Raw genomic sequence first — 14,684 nt, 5'->3', positions numbered from 1 at the left:
TAATTCACTTTCTTAATCCTCACCAATATTTAAATAACTTAGAGGGGGGAAATGGGCACATAACTTGTATTTGCTCATTAGAAAGATGCATTTGTAATTCTTTTTCACACACTTAAGGTGTCTGTGTGTTGGAGAGTGTGGAACTCTGACCATTGAATGAATTCTTGAGAAGCTGGTAGCTGTGTACTTGAAGACAATCCATATGTTTTCTTTCATTAAATTGCAACCTTCTAGATTCTAATAGTGCCTTCCCCAACTTAGATAAATAATACCCACCGCACATCTTTGAACATACAGGCAGAATTCATAAGAAAAAATGACAACTAGTAGATAAACCCAGAGACAGTCTTAGTATCACCAAAATGTTTCTCTGGGAAAATGGTCTTGAATTTTGTTCAATAACAGTGGGTTACTTTTCTTATGATAATATTGACTTGGCTAATAAAACTTAATCGTGGATTGTAAAATGCTTTAGTTTAACTCTAGGTGGGGGAAAGGCTTAAAAAATAATATGCAGTCACCGAAAATGTTTTAATCTCTTTTAATCACCGTGTGTTTCCATAAACAAGCCCAGATTGTATTTTTCACCTAATTGTCCTGATTTTCTTAACAATCAATTATTTCTTGATGTAGAAACTTTTGAGATTAGTTTGTTTACTGAACACTTACAATGAATTCTTTTTTAAAAGATTTATTTATTTGTCTGTATCGGGTCTTAGTTGTGGTGCGTGGGATCTTTCGTTGCAGCGCGTAGGCTTCTCACTAGTTGTGGCGCACGGGCTCCAGAGCATGCGGGCTTAGTAGCTGCGGTGCGTGGGCTTAGTTGCCCTGCAGCCTGTAGGATGGAGTTCCCTGGCCAGGGATCAAACTTGCATCCCCCTGCATTGGAAGGTGGATTCTTAACCACTGGACCACCAGGGAAGTTTCACAATAAATTCTTATAAGAACCCTCTTAGACAGGAGTTATTTTTACCCCAATTTAAAGATGAGGAACGTGTCTTGCAGAGGTGAGGTGACAACTTGCCCAATGGCCAAGAGGTCGTGAGAGACAGAGCTGGGATTTGCATCTGGACATCCGCACTCAAGTCTGAGCTCCTGAGTACTACTGGTGGGAGTGCTTTGAGTTCTGAGAAATCTTTATCTTTTCTTGAACAAATGCCCTAAATTGTTCTTCACTAATGGTTGTTACTGGCCTGTGTTGTAGGTGCACACAGCAGGGGTGATGATTGATGTACCTGCTTTCCATGGAGGGGGAAGGGTTGGAGGGAAGACAGCCTGTAGAGGTTCACAGTCGAGTTTTCTTCTCTCTTTGCTCCAGATATAATACTGATTTTATTTGTTTTTAATATTAGTGGAAGATATTTACAACATCATAAAACTGGCAGAAATTTTTCTATAAAAGCTAAGCTGGAAATACAGTAAAACCTACTAAATAAGTGAATGAATAGATTAATAAATATAAAATTTTCTCAAACATCACACGATATATTTGTGTCTCATTTCACTGATCGGAGTCCCTTCATGCTTAGTTTTAACTTTAATAGTACTTTTAAAAAAGTTCTTAGTAATTAAATGAATAAGGAAAGAAATGTCCATTTTACTTCGAAGGAAAAATAGACTATATAGGTTTGCTAATTTTTCCAAGATTTTGCAAACATTTCATGATGCTTTGTGACTGAGTTTGCCTCTAAACAACTTCAATAGTCATTTTTAACTGTGTAAATTCTGTTTATTCAATTTCTGTTCTTTTTCATGATATTATAATAATTATCATTCATGAAACTTTAATCGCCTGCCGAGTTCTGTGGGCACTTGGCATATATCATGTTTTTAAACAATCCTTACAGTATCCTAAGATGAAAGTATTTGTTATTAACCCTATATTATAGGTAAGCAAAGTTATCTAAATTAATTAATGTCAACACACATCACAATGGTGATGCCAAAATTTAAATTTAAATTAGTATCAAATATTTAATTGCTTGTTTATGTTTATTTTAGCTTTATATTTGTAATAGAATACTTAAGAAATTAACAGGTCATGAAACATAATAAGCAGTCATGTATCAAAATAAGTAAATCACAGCCAAACATTATCAATAGTGTTGAATTTCCTTGGGTACTCCTTCATTGCAACAGTCTCCTTCCTCTTACCCTCGAGACATCATCCATTTGCAGTTTACTTGGTCCAGGATCTTACTGCACGTGTGTTTTCCTGAGCAATAGATTAGTATGATTCTGCATGTTTTGTTGTATAAAATCTTCAAGAACTGGGCAGCGATAAGTGTAAAGGATTCGTAGGTACTTCGATGCTTCAGCAGGTAGAAAATAGCTGTAACTATATGTTAGGATGAAGGAAAACAAGAGCAAAATCACAGAGAGGGTGATAAGTATGAGGGTTTATACAGCTCATTATAAAGGAGCACACTGTTCTGAATCACAGCTAACCTGGTAACCAGCTGAATGCGTGGTAATGCCAGCGCACCCCTGTCACAGGGCTCCCACGGCGCCATCACCAACCTGGCAGGGCACCTGGGTTGAATGGCACTGAGTTGTCACCCTGGGGTGACAGCTTCACCTCGTGCAACCCTGTCTGCTCCATCAGCACCAATAACAGTGATGCAGACCTTCTTTCTACCTCATCACCTGAGGGCTTGCACAGTCACTACCAAACACCCAGTTAATCTCATGAGGCTGACCTCTTTCATCTTTCCTTTTTCCTCCTCCCACTCTCCCTCCCCACTTCTTTCCTTTCCTCTATTTTCCCCCTCTCCTTCCTCCCTCTCTTTCATTTCTTCCTGCCCCACACCTCCTGGCCTCTGAGTAATCACCCTCTCCTGTAAAACGCAGATCCTCCTTTTTTACACTTCTATTGTAATGACAAATAGCACAGTACACATGAAAGAGCTAGCTCAGGACCAGACCAAGAGTGTCACTCACGGAACTATCTTTGTTGTTGTTGTTATTATTTCTTGGTCTTTTAGATTTCTCATTTTTGAGTCACAATGATGGCTCTTCTGATTGCACGTACTGGGGGGCCTGGCAGTGGGGTTAAATTCTTCCTTCTTCATGTGATCAAGCAACACCTACTTTTTTTCTTTCATCTTTAAATATCTGACACCTGCTGAGTACTTATCCAGAAAAGGCCCAATTGTGTAGGCTTTGAAAGTCATTTTAAATGCTCCATTTTACAGTTTTAAGTCATACAGACAGGCTCAACTACAAACCTTCCATCCCTGACATCTTTGATTAATTTTTCTTCACATGGAACAATTGTTTTGGAACAGAAGCTGTGTAATGGGGTCTCTATAACCATGGTGGCAATTAGAGCCCCCTGGGACCTGAGGGTGTGGACACACACCCTGTGTGGTCAGTGCAGAGCTGACTCAGTGCCATGTGGGAGAGGATGTACATGTCAGTTTAAGGCAGTTTCCCCACACTTCATTATGCAAAAGAATCACAGAGGGAGCACATTAAAATGCACCTTTCCTGCCCTCTATCCCCGAGAAATTCTGGTGTAGTGGGTTCTTGGCAATGTCTAAGAATCTGCATTTTTAATAATAATTACGAATTAATAATCACACAGAAGTTATTGATGTAGGTGGTCTATGGACTGTGTTTTGAGAAACATGCTACAAGATAATTTAAACTTTATGGATATAGTAGAGAGACAGTGCAGATTTTCAAGAAAAGAACAGTGTGTTCAAATTTGTTTAAAGAAAAAATTATAATGGATTGTTAAGGATGCATATGATGGGTAAATTGAGTGAAAGGAGAGTGAACAATTAGCAGACTGTTGACAGAGCCCAACCCAAGGCATGTGTTTGAATTAGAAGAAATAACTGGCACTCACTGAATGTGTAGTGTGTGTCATGTGCTATTTTAGGTATTCTATGCATAGTCATTCCTTTATTCCCTACAATAATCCTATAAGTGATATTATTCTGCCTGTCACACAAATGAGGAAAGGAAAACATATAGAATTGAATTTACTTATGCAAATCATACAGCTAGTAGATTGCAAAGCCAACATTCAAAGCCAGATGAGGTTCAGGACCTCCAGTGACCACCAGTGTGCCTCTTACTACATCATTTGCTATACCTAGAATACATATTTTGTCAGAATCCCAATAAAATTACCATTCATGTATGACCACAGAAATAAACTTTATGGTTCTCAATTAGTGTCCTTTGGTATGGGTAGCTATAGGCCAAACAATGGGTAAGCATTGTGCAGAATATTTTCTGAAATAAATGTGTACAGATCCAGGATGTTTGAGTAGATTTTTCCCTGCATGTTTGGTAGCTAGAACAAACTGTTGTCCAAGTTTTGCTCTAGCAAAAAATGTCAGAAGGAATCCTTGTGTATCAAGATTAAAAGGAGTCTTTATTCTACTAATTTAAAAAGTGACATAACAAGAACAATTCTTTTGTTTTTTTTTTTCAGTAAAACTAAGAAGTTGAACCACTGATGAAATCCTATGAGTTTAATGAATAAAAACTAATTCATGAATAAGTAGTTTACTAGTTAGCAGTTCTTCGGTCTGGAGTAGGTGAGGGTACGTATGCCCATAAAATAACTCACTCTTACCCAACTTCTAAAATCCTCTAGCATGCAGGAGTGTTACAAGATATTTATGAGTAAAATTTTTATCCCTTATTCAGGAGGGCATCAACTTGGTTTTGCTTTGTACAACTTCAGTGCTATTTTGGTTTATGCTAATGTGAGGCCATCAATCTTTGACTAGCATAAGAGACTAAAGTTAAACACTGTATATATATGATAGTCCCAGGTTCTTTAGGTTAAATGGTACACAAGGGAAAATAGGTTTATTGATTCAGCAAATATTTATGCAGCACTTAATACGTAGCAATACGGTACTGGACCCAGTAGTGAAAAAAAGAAAACAAAAATGACTCCTGTTTTCTTAGATTTTACATTCTAGTGAGAAAGACAGAAAATGGGCAGACACATGACAGATAGATAGACACATACATACATACATACATACATACATACATAAATACATAGATAGATACATAGATAGGTACAAAGATAGATGCATAGATACATAGATGGATACATAGATAGCTACATAGGCAGATGGTGATTGATTGATAGAAAAATCTCAGATAATGTTAAGAGACTTCGGGGGGAATAAAACTAGGTAATAAGCAGGACTGCTAGTGGATAGAGTAAGGATGATATTCACAGGGTCAAAGAAGACCCTTGAGAAAAAGGTACTCAAGTTCGGACCCAGTCCGAGGGGCAGCCATGCCCAGGACTCAAGAGAGAACTTTCTGCTGAGAGGCAAACTAAGTACAGTCCAGGGCTTAGAAGAGAACAATTCTGTCTTGTCCGCCAAGGCAAAAATTTGGGGTCAAATAATAGATTACTCCTAAAAATCATAGTTTGAAGCATTAATTAATATTCATCATTAGCTATTTCTACTTGATCTGTTTCTTTCTTGATGGAAATTTGGATATTTCTAGAGATTTCCTGCTAAAATGAGAGAGACTTATACACAGAACTGAAGATGAATAAAAAATGAGTGAATGAACCATGTAAAATGTCTGTGTAACCGCCACTTTGTAGGGTGTGATCTGGAGCAGGTCTGTAGGTCTTTCATTCCCCCGTCCCATACACTGAGAGTGTCAGTATTTTCCTGTCCTGCGCCTTCTCCTCTCTACACAGGTGTAGACCCCTCCATCTCCTGTACACCTCTAGACCCCGAGCTCTCCTAAGCTCCCTTCTTCAGGAGGCAGAGGTGGGTGGCAGCTGTAGTGGAGGCACGTGAATGGCCTCACCAAAGCAGCTGTTGCTGGCATCCTTGACAGATAAGCTATCACATTAGAACCAGGTGCACTGACGTCCAGATGGCAGCATCTCCCTGCAGGCTTACAATGGGGTTCCGTGGCTGCCTCATTTCCACCTTTTGTATCATTACACATCACCCAACCGTGACCCTCAGGCCTGACTGCATTATCATTGCTTCACTGCAGGCTGTTACACAAGTCAAGACAGTAAATGTGTCAAAAAAGGTGATGGGGACCTCCAGGTCATGTGATTCTTTAGTCTGTTTATTCCTTCTTGTGGGACCATGGACATTTATAAATCTTCCCATGAGAAAGACAAAAATTGAAATAAAACCATCCTCCGGTGCTGGGCTTCAGTTGCAATGTCGATACTGGTTTGCAGCAGTGATCAACCTCTACATAGATTGCTAAAATAATGTATTCAGACAAACACTGAAGTTTGAAAGAGTAGATTTTAAAAATAAATTATAATGGCTGTATCACTAATGAGCCGCCTTGGGAGGCCACCTCTGAGACCCAGGGCTCAATCCCAGAAGTAAATATGTTGCCTGATTCTTTGTTTAACTATATTACTTAATATGTAGAAGTAAATGTACATATTTTTATTTTTATCAACTCAACCCTTTCCTTTCTAGTCTATATAACTTCCTTTAGATCATTCTTTTCATATTTAAACAAAATGCCATTTAGGTAACTCTTTAAAATGAATCCTGTTGTTTGAAGTATCTTTCAGCCAAGTTGGAGATAAAGAGTGTGTTAGTAAAATACCAGAGACATTTAAAAAGCTGCAAAATACTTTCTCTTCCCCTTCCACATAAAGTAACCTCTTCACTGAATAAACATGCTAAAAGGACATATTTTTTCTTTATATCTGAGACTCATAATCTTGTTGATTGATCATCTCTAAGGTTTTATTGTATCATAGAAAAACAAAACTAACTCTGATTTGCATTTCTTTAAATTCTTCTGTGTTTGTGTATGGAACTCTTTTGGATTTCTTAGAGTTAAACTGTTCTATGTGATGATGTATTCCTATTTTTCTATGGTTGCTTTATTTTGTTTAAGTGGGGCCATAATCAACCATTTTAAGGTCTGTTCTAAAAACTGTAATCAGCTGTAAGAAAAAAATGTGCCTTACATTATTTTTCTAATTATTAATGCTGCACCCTTCATTCCAATTATTTTTCACAAACTTCAATATCTTCTGCTTGTATCTATAAATCTATAATTTTCTCTTGCAATCCTTTCATCTTTTAGGCCTTCAGATTTCCAGCTAAGTTGCTCCACATATCCTAGGTTGATAGATTTCAGTGTTCTGTAAATGTTAATTCTGCATTTTACCCCATCTAATAGTGCTCTGATTTATTCTTTAGTGGTTATTGTATTGTGACTCTCAAATTCCCAGTCCCCCATTTTTAACAAATATGCTACTTTCTTTCATCCATCCGAGAATGTATTTCAATAATTTTCCAAACAATGCTTGTGACTGATTCTTTGGTTGCTTCATTTCAGGGATTAATGAAATTCTTTTGGAGATCTCACTGGTTTATTCTCTTATTTTACACGGTAAACCATTTTTAATGTTCCTCCATCACCGCCTTTGAGTTTGCTTACTTTCCCAGTGAGCTAGTTAGTCTTTGTTGTTCTATTTCCCTGACAGTTTTATTGGCATTTTGATGATTTTTGCTTGAGGGATTTTCTTTATAATGTTAGTCTCTGTTATCTTCACCCAACACCCCACTTGCTGCTTTCCTCAGATTTTTGTGGATCTTACTTTAATCCTTGAGAATCCATAGTATCATATCTAAGTATTTTGCCAAGACAAGCTTCTTACGAGAAGCACAATTCTACTGATATAAAGAAGGAGGTGTGTAGATGGAAAAGTTTATCTGGAAATTAAAGGATAAAAATTTTTTTTTTAAATAAAGGATAAAGGATTCCTTTCTGAATAAAATTGGAGTTAGGAATTGATGTGTCAGAAAGAAGAGAGACAGGATTTTCCTTGGTTTTAAAGATTTGTGAGGTTTGAAATAATAGAATCCCTCAAGTTGGTGACAGAATGTGGCCTGGCCTGGTAGCAGTGAAGAGTTTGCTGTGAAAGGTAGCGATAACGGTGGTGCTGAACACACCACCGCTAACCCAGTGCCTGCTGGACCCTTGCAAGATGCACACACTTGACCTGCATCCTCCCATTAATCCTCAGCCCCCGTTGGGAAATGACGTCACTCTGGTTTTACAGATGAGGAGGCTGTAGGAGGGGGATGCAAGTCCTTCAGGCCCCCGCGGGGTGGGCAGCAGGGCCAGGATCCCCTCTCACTTCGGTGGGCTTGGACTTGCTCGCTCTGTGCTGCTTTCCAGCAGCAGTGTGGGCCTGGAGGAGGGAGCAGGAGAAGCAGATCTGGGTCCTTTCCGTGCCTTGCACATGGCACGCACCTGCATTCTTAGGAGTCTTGATCTCAGAGACAAAGGGTCCATGTAAGGGCAGCACAGAGAGAATTACGGTAATTTATGTTCCAGTTACTGTTGAGAGAAGGGACTTGGCAGAAGCCTTCAGGATGGACATCAGCAAAGTTCTAGAAAACCATGTGAGAGAGTCCACGATCCGGACACCAAGCTCCTCGTTTCTTGTGGTGTGGTAACATGACCAAATGGCTGCCGTTGGATAAATTACATGTTGTTCTGCCTGTTTGAGTGTTTTCTATTTTCTTCCACTGATTACCTGTTTAATTTGACTCTTGGTAGCACAAGGTTAATAACATTGCAGCTACATTTGAAATAATATATGTCCCCTTTTTGTTAATGGTGCATTGAACTCTAGTTTTAAAAGACATTTAGAGTTTATATGGGGGGCTAAATATAAGTCAAGGCTACCCTAGAAATAATAATATATTTTTCCTAAATTGTTCCTTTCAAAGTACTGTTCTCTCTAGGTTGGAACCAAATCTTGGTAATTTCATATTACATATCATTGGCCGTTTGTATATGTAATTTACAGATATGAAACATTATATGTATTTTTCTGTGGGAAACACCGATGTGGATTACCCAGGCTATGTGGTGCATGCATTTGGACAGAACATCTCTTTATAATTAATTATACTTTTTCAGTTGTTTCATGGTTGGTCCTTAGAACCTCAGGCTAAAACACTTAAAATTTATCAGAAATCATTTCATAATTTTTGGTTCATAGAAAGTGTGAATTTTCCTTTCAGATGTGAGGTATAGAGTTGTTATGTCCTTTTGGAGGAAATTCACAGTTTGAAAAGTCTTTATTCTGAAAAATAATGTGAAATTGAATGGATCAGGTTATTAAGACTTCTTTTTATCAGTTTCTGTCCCCTTGTGTTTCAAGTCCTTATTCCCTACCCTGTTGATTTCAACGCTACCGTCATTCATTAAGGCATTTATGAGTTAGCTTTTTCCAAGATGTAGGGGCTTTTTACTTATTTATTTTGTGCTGTCAGTTCTACATCTTGGAAAATGGTAAAATCTTCCTCTTATTCTGTATCTCTTCCTACCATCACAGTTTTGGGCAGAAACATGTCATCCAAAAGAACCCCAAATGTAGTTTAAAGATAACACTGAAACAAAAAGCATATTAGAAATAAAACTTTTGATGAGGAAGCCCAGTGATCCATATGGGGTGTCTGTGTGAGTGAGTGTGTGTGTGTGTGTGTGTGTGTGTGTGTGTGTGTGTGTGTATGAACTGATACATCTGGATTCCTCTAGCTTAATTGAGTCAGGTGAGATGGGCTCCTTATTTGAATGGGCCTATAGTGACTGGCTTTTTTTCCCCTAATGAATTGTGACTATGTAGTGTACTTCCATTTTGTTTTTCAGAGCAATGTTTTCATATTTGTTTTAAATTAATACTTAAAAATCAGTATTATATCAATTCTACCACTCTGTCATCGTATATTTCTCTTTTCTCTATTTAGAAAATTGAGTGTCTCAAAACAAAAATTAAAAAAAAGCTCTTCTGACAATATAACATTCTTTAATTAATTAATTAATTAATTAATTAATTTTTGGCTGCATTGAGTCTCCGCTGCTGCGTGCGGGCTTTCTTTAGTTGTGGGAAGCTGGGGCTACTCTTTGTTGCGGTGCGCAGGCTTCTTATTGCAGTGGCTTCTCTTGTTGTGGAGCAAGGGCTCTAGGCGCCCAGGCTTCAGTAGTTGTGGCATGCGGGCTCAGTAGTTGTGGCTTGTGGGCTCTAGAGCACATGCTCAGTAGTTGTGGCGCACGGACTTAGTTGCTCCGTGGCATGTGGGATCTTCCCGGACCAGGGATCGAACCCATGTCCCCTGCATTGGCAGGCAGATTCTTAACCACTGTGCCACCAGGGAAGTCCCAATATAACATTCTTAATTGCCAAGGCTCTTGCAGTTTTTATGTAATCACAATTAAATAGCTAAATTCTGTTTTCTTTTTCATACTTACACCCCGCAAAATTGACCAATTTATTTTTCTCTCATTTAAGATTATTGTGTGCTTTTCCCCTTTAATTAACCTTTCTGTCCGAAAGATTAGCATCTTTGCACCATTAAAAAAATAAACAAAAAACTGAGAAGGAATTCAACTAATTTGTATTACACTTACTTTGAGCACAATCAATTTTTTGGCTACTTTCTATTATGCAAGGATACTGGTCAACAGAATTTGGTTAGATGGTGAAGAAAAATAGTTGAATATCCACTGAAAATGTTTGTAAAGTGAACAAACCGATTTTGCACAAATTAGGGAGTGAAATTAGATGAGACATAGGATTGGGCTGTTGTTTTTCCAGGAATCTAGCGATTGGCATCACTCTTCGAGGTACTCCTGGGGCAGGTTTCAGGACCCCCAGCAGCTGGGTTCAGCCCACTGTTTGGATATTTTAGCTCCTAGATGCCACCTCCTCTGGAAGATGTTCCTTATCTTCCGCATCTGAGGTTGCTTCCCTGAGCACCCGCCGCACCCTGAGAACGGCCTGTCCTGCACCTTCCTCTCGCTGGCCTGCGGTGTCTTTCACTGGACCATCTGTCATCACACAGCAGAGTCTTCCTAGAGATGCTTAATTACCAGAGACCAACTTGGCGTAAGAAATGACTGCCACATCGCTATAGTACTAAGGCATATTAGATTGGGATCAGAGAAAGAAAACAGGACTACAGTAGCTAAAAGTTTCGAAGAAATACTTTAAAATGAGTAGTTTGTAAGAAAGAAAGAAGTTTGAAAATAGAATTAAGTTTTATAACCTCTACTCTTATCTTCTTCATTTATATTTGAACGTGTGGGAAACAATCTAAAAACTACATCGAGACTCAGGATTTCCCGGTTTGAGATCTAAACCTCTCACCAACTGCAGAATAAGGCCCTCATCTTCCCTGGCTTTCATTTTCCTCCTGTGAAAACAGAGGTGTCAGAATATCAAGTAATTTTAAGCCTGCTTAGATTCTGTATTCCACATTTGGTCACACTAAACTGTTGACCCTCCTCATCCTCTAGTAAGAAAATATAAGCAAATGTAATTTAACTCCATTACTTCCCTGCCACCATATGTACTTTATGTATAAAAGAATATTATTCAGCCATGAAAAGGGATGAATCCCGCCACAACACGGATGGAACTGGAGGACATTATACTAAGTGAAATAAGTCAAAGACAGAGACAGACAAATACCGTCTCATCTCTCTTACATGTGGAATCTAAAAAACAACAAACAAGCTGTAGATACAGAGAATAGATTGGTGGTTGCCAGAAGCAGGAGGTAGGGAAAGGAGAAATGGTTCAAACTTTTCGAGTCTTTTTAGTTTAAATAGGAGAGAAGAACATATTACAAAATACCAAGAATGTATTTTAAAAATTACACCAGAGTCTAGACTGAACAGCATCTTTTTCTCACAGTTCTGAGATTCTGTTTGGAAGTTGAAAAAGTAAAGGATTTCATCAGTTGTCATTAAGAAACCTTAATCTGTATGTTAAATTCTATAATTGTTTTGTGTTTATCAAACTACCCCCTGTGAGTCTTAAGCTTTTAGAATTCTAGAACTTTGTCCTTCTTTCATTTTCCTTCCTATTTGATTTGTTGTCATTAAGGAATATCTGTCTGGAAAAGTTAAAAATTCTATAATTACTTTGTGTTTATCATGATACCCCTTGTAACTCTAAGTTTTTTGAAGGCTAGAACTTGGTGCATCTTCTCTTTGGACCTGGGCAGAGTAGGTATTCAGTACGTCCTGAAAGATGAGTCAGTTGTCCTCAGCAGATGGAGGGCGTAGCGCCTGCCCTCAGGGCACGTACCATGAAGGAGGTGAGGCAGAGGGTACGGGCAAACCAGCAAGAAATTTCAAAAAGTGCAACATCATGAAGGGAGTAGGCTGGATGTTGACAAAGAGACTGACGTCTTGGACAGAATGGGCAGGGGAGACACCACCAAGAACAGACTTCATGCAGAGACTTGAAGGATGTGGAGCAGCATGTACAAGGCCAGCTGCAGGGACCAGTCAAAACACAGAAGAGCACATGTGTGTGTGTGTGTGTGAGTGTGTGTGTGTGTGTGCGCGTGCACGCGTGCACATGTGGAGCTAAAGGGACCATTGAGACTAAATGCCACTGAATCATTCACACTTTAAAACATAAGGCAGAACTATTTACAATACCCATGACGTGGATGCAACCTAAGTGTCCATCAATGGATGAATGGATAAAGAAGGCGTGATGTATATACATGTAATGGAATATCACTCAGCCTTAATAACAAAGGAGATCCTACCATTTGCAACAACATGGATGCACTGGGAAGGCATTATATTAAGTGAGACAAGACAGACACAGAAAGGAAAAAACTGCATGATCTCACTTATGTGTGGAATCTAAAAAAGTCAAATACACAGAAGCAGAGAGTCGGACAGTGGTGACCAGGGATGAGAAGGTGGGGAAATGGAGAGATATTGGTCAAAGGGCACAAAGTTACAATTATGAAGAATGGATAAATCTGAAGATCTAATGGGCAGCATGGTGACTATAGTTAATAATACTGTATTGATTACTAGAAATTTGCTAAGAGAATGGATTTAAGGTGCTTTCACTATATACACAAAGGGTGACTGTGTGAGGAGACAGGTTAATTAGCTTGACTGTAGTAATCATTTCACTATGTATATGTACATCAAATCATCATGCTATGCTCCTTATATACAGTTTTTATTAAAAAATGAATTCTCCAATCAACATCACTTGTCACTGAGAAATGACAGCAACTTTCATTCCAGATGTGTATTTCTGCTTTACTACCAGGTATATTTATAGAATGCCATATTTTCTGACAAACGAGAGGTTCTTTACACAAGATTGGATCCACCTTTTCTCCTTTTATGGGGCATTAATAGCATAAAGATCGTCCTATGACTATCAGCAGAGGCTGATTGTTGAGTCTGAACCCTGACAAAAACTTCTCCAACACCCTTTGCTTTGGCTTGAAAGAATTACAGAATGGTTATTTTTACACCCATAATGAAAACACATTTATGAAGTGAGACCCCCTATCTGTGACTCATTACAAATCTGCCAACCGTGACCCTCAGGCCTGAATGGATTATCATTGCTTCACTGCAGGCTGTTACCCAAGTCAAGACAGAGTAAATGTGTCAAAAAAGGTGATGGGAACCTCCAGCTTGCATGATTCTTTAGTCCTTTTATTCTTTCTTGTACCACCATGGACATTTATAAATCGGCCCATGGGAAGCACAGAAGTTGAAATAAAACCATCCTCGGGTGTTGGGCTTCATATGCAATGTTGGTACTGGTCTGCAACGTCATGAACCTCTACACCTGTTTCAAATTAGATTGCTAAAATAATGTATTCAGACAAACGCTGAAATTTGAAAGAGTAGATTTTTTAAATAAATCATAACAGCTATACCACTAATTTTAGTAAGAATTTCCAATAGCAGAATTAATGCATCCCATATTAGCACTGCTTGGGAAAGCACCTGGTTAGGGCCTGCTCAGTATTGTACACATCAAATTGGATATTAGTCAGAAGCCTGCCTTCCCCCTGGTACCACTTAAGTCTTTCTTTCAGGTTTAATGAACAGGCATTTAATGTTTTTTATAGGATTCCAGAGTTTCAGATTTACTCTGAAGTAGATCCCATTAAAATGTATTTCCAATATTATGGTTTCTGTACTTCCTGTTCTCTCTCTCTCCCCCTCTGTCATTTATCTACCTATCTCATCTATCCATCATATCTGTCTGTCCATCTATCCATCTGTCTCTTTCATCTGTCTGTGATAGCCTCTACCTCTCTCTCTTCTTCATGTTACAGATATCTATCTATTATCTATATATATATTTCTCCTTGTCACCTAGGGTTCCAGCCTAACTTTGTGACAGACTCTCTTCCCCCTTTATCACAATATTGGTCAACAAAGGAAGCATTTCTTTTATGAGAAGAAAGAAGTTCATAGTATTCTAATATATCCATGTGTCAGACACAAACTGGTCTTGTCTAAATGGTGTTGAACACCTAGACAAACTGTTCTTTATTAAAAAAAAAAGAAAAAAAAAGACAAGGCTTTGCAAAGTTAAATGTAGAGGACAACTTTCTAGCCTCAGAAGGTCTTTTTCGTATGTTAATAGTGGTACATACATGAAATCTGCAGACATCACACTAAAAATATCTATTCCTTGGTGTTCTAGGTATCCTCAAAATATATCTCATTAACTGCAGTCCCCATTTATTTTGCTTATACTGATTTACCTTTTGGTCATTCTGAACACTATGTGACAATAAATATTTGATAGATATTTGATTTAAAGTATCAATACAATATGGGTTAATTTCATTTTTAGAGCTGATGATAAATATCTTTGGAGTAATAGC

General features: G+C 38.3%; 1 protein-coding gene across 2 annotated transcripts in view; it reads left to right on the top strand.

Annotated features, from left to right (window-relative positions):
• Positions 1-14,684, top strand: part of CSMD1 (CUB and Sushi multiple domains 1) — a 1,746,885-nt gene that overhangs the window by 1,327,050 nt on the left and 405,151 nt on the right. The gene's annotated exons all lie outside the window — the stretch shown is intronic.

This window comes from Orcinus orca, chromosome 21 (genome assembly GCF_937001465.1).
Source record: "Orcinus orca chromosome 21, mOrcOrc1.1, whole genome shotgun sequence".
Lineage (NCBI taxonomy): Eukaryota > Metazoa > Chordata > Mammalia > Artiodactyla > Delphinidae > Orcinus > Orcinus orca.
This window is presented reverse-complemented; position numbering and strand designations above follow the sequence as displayed.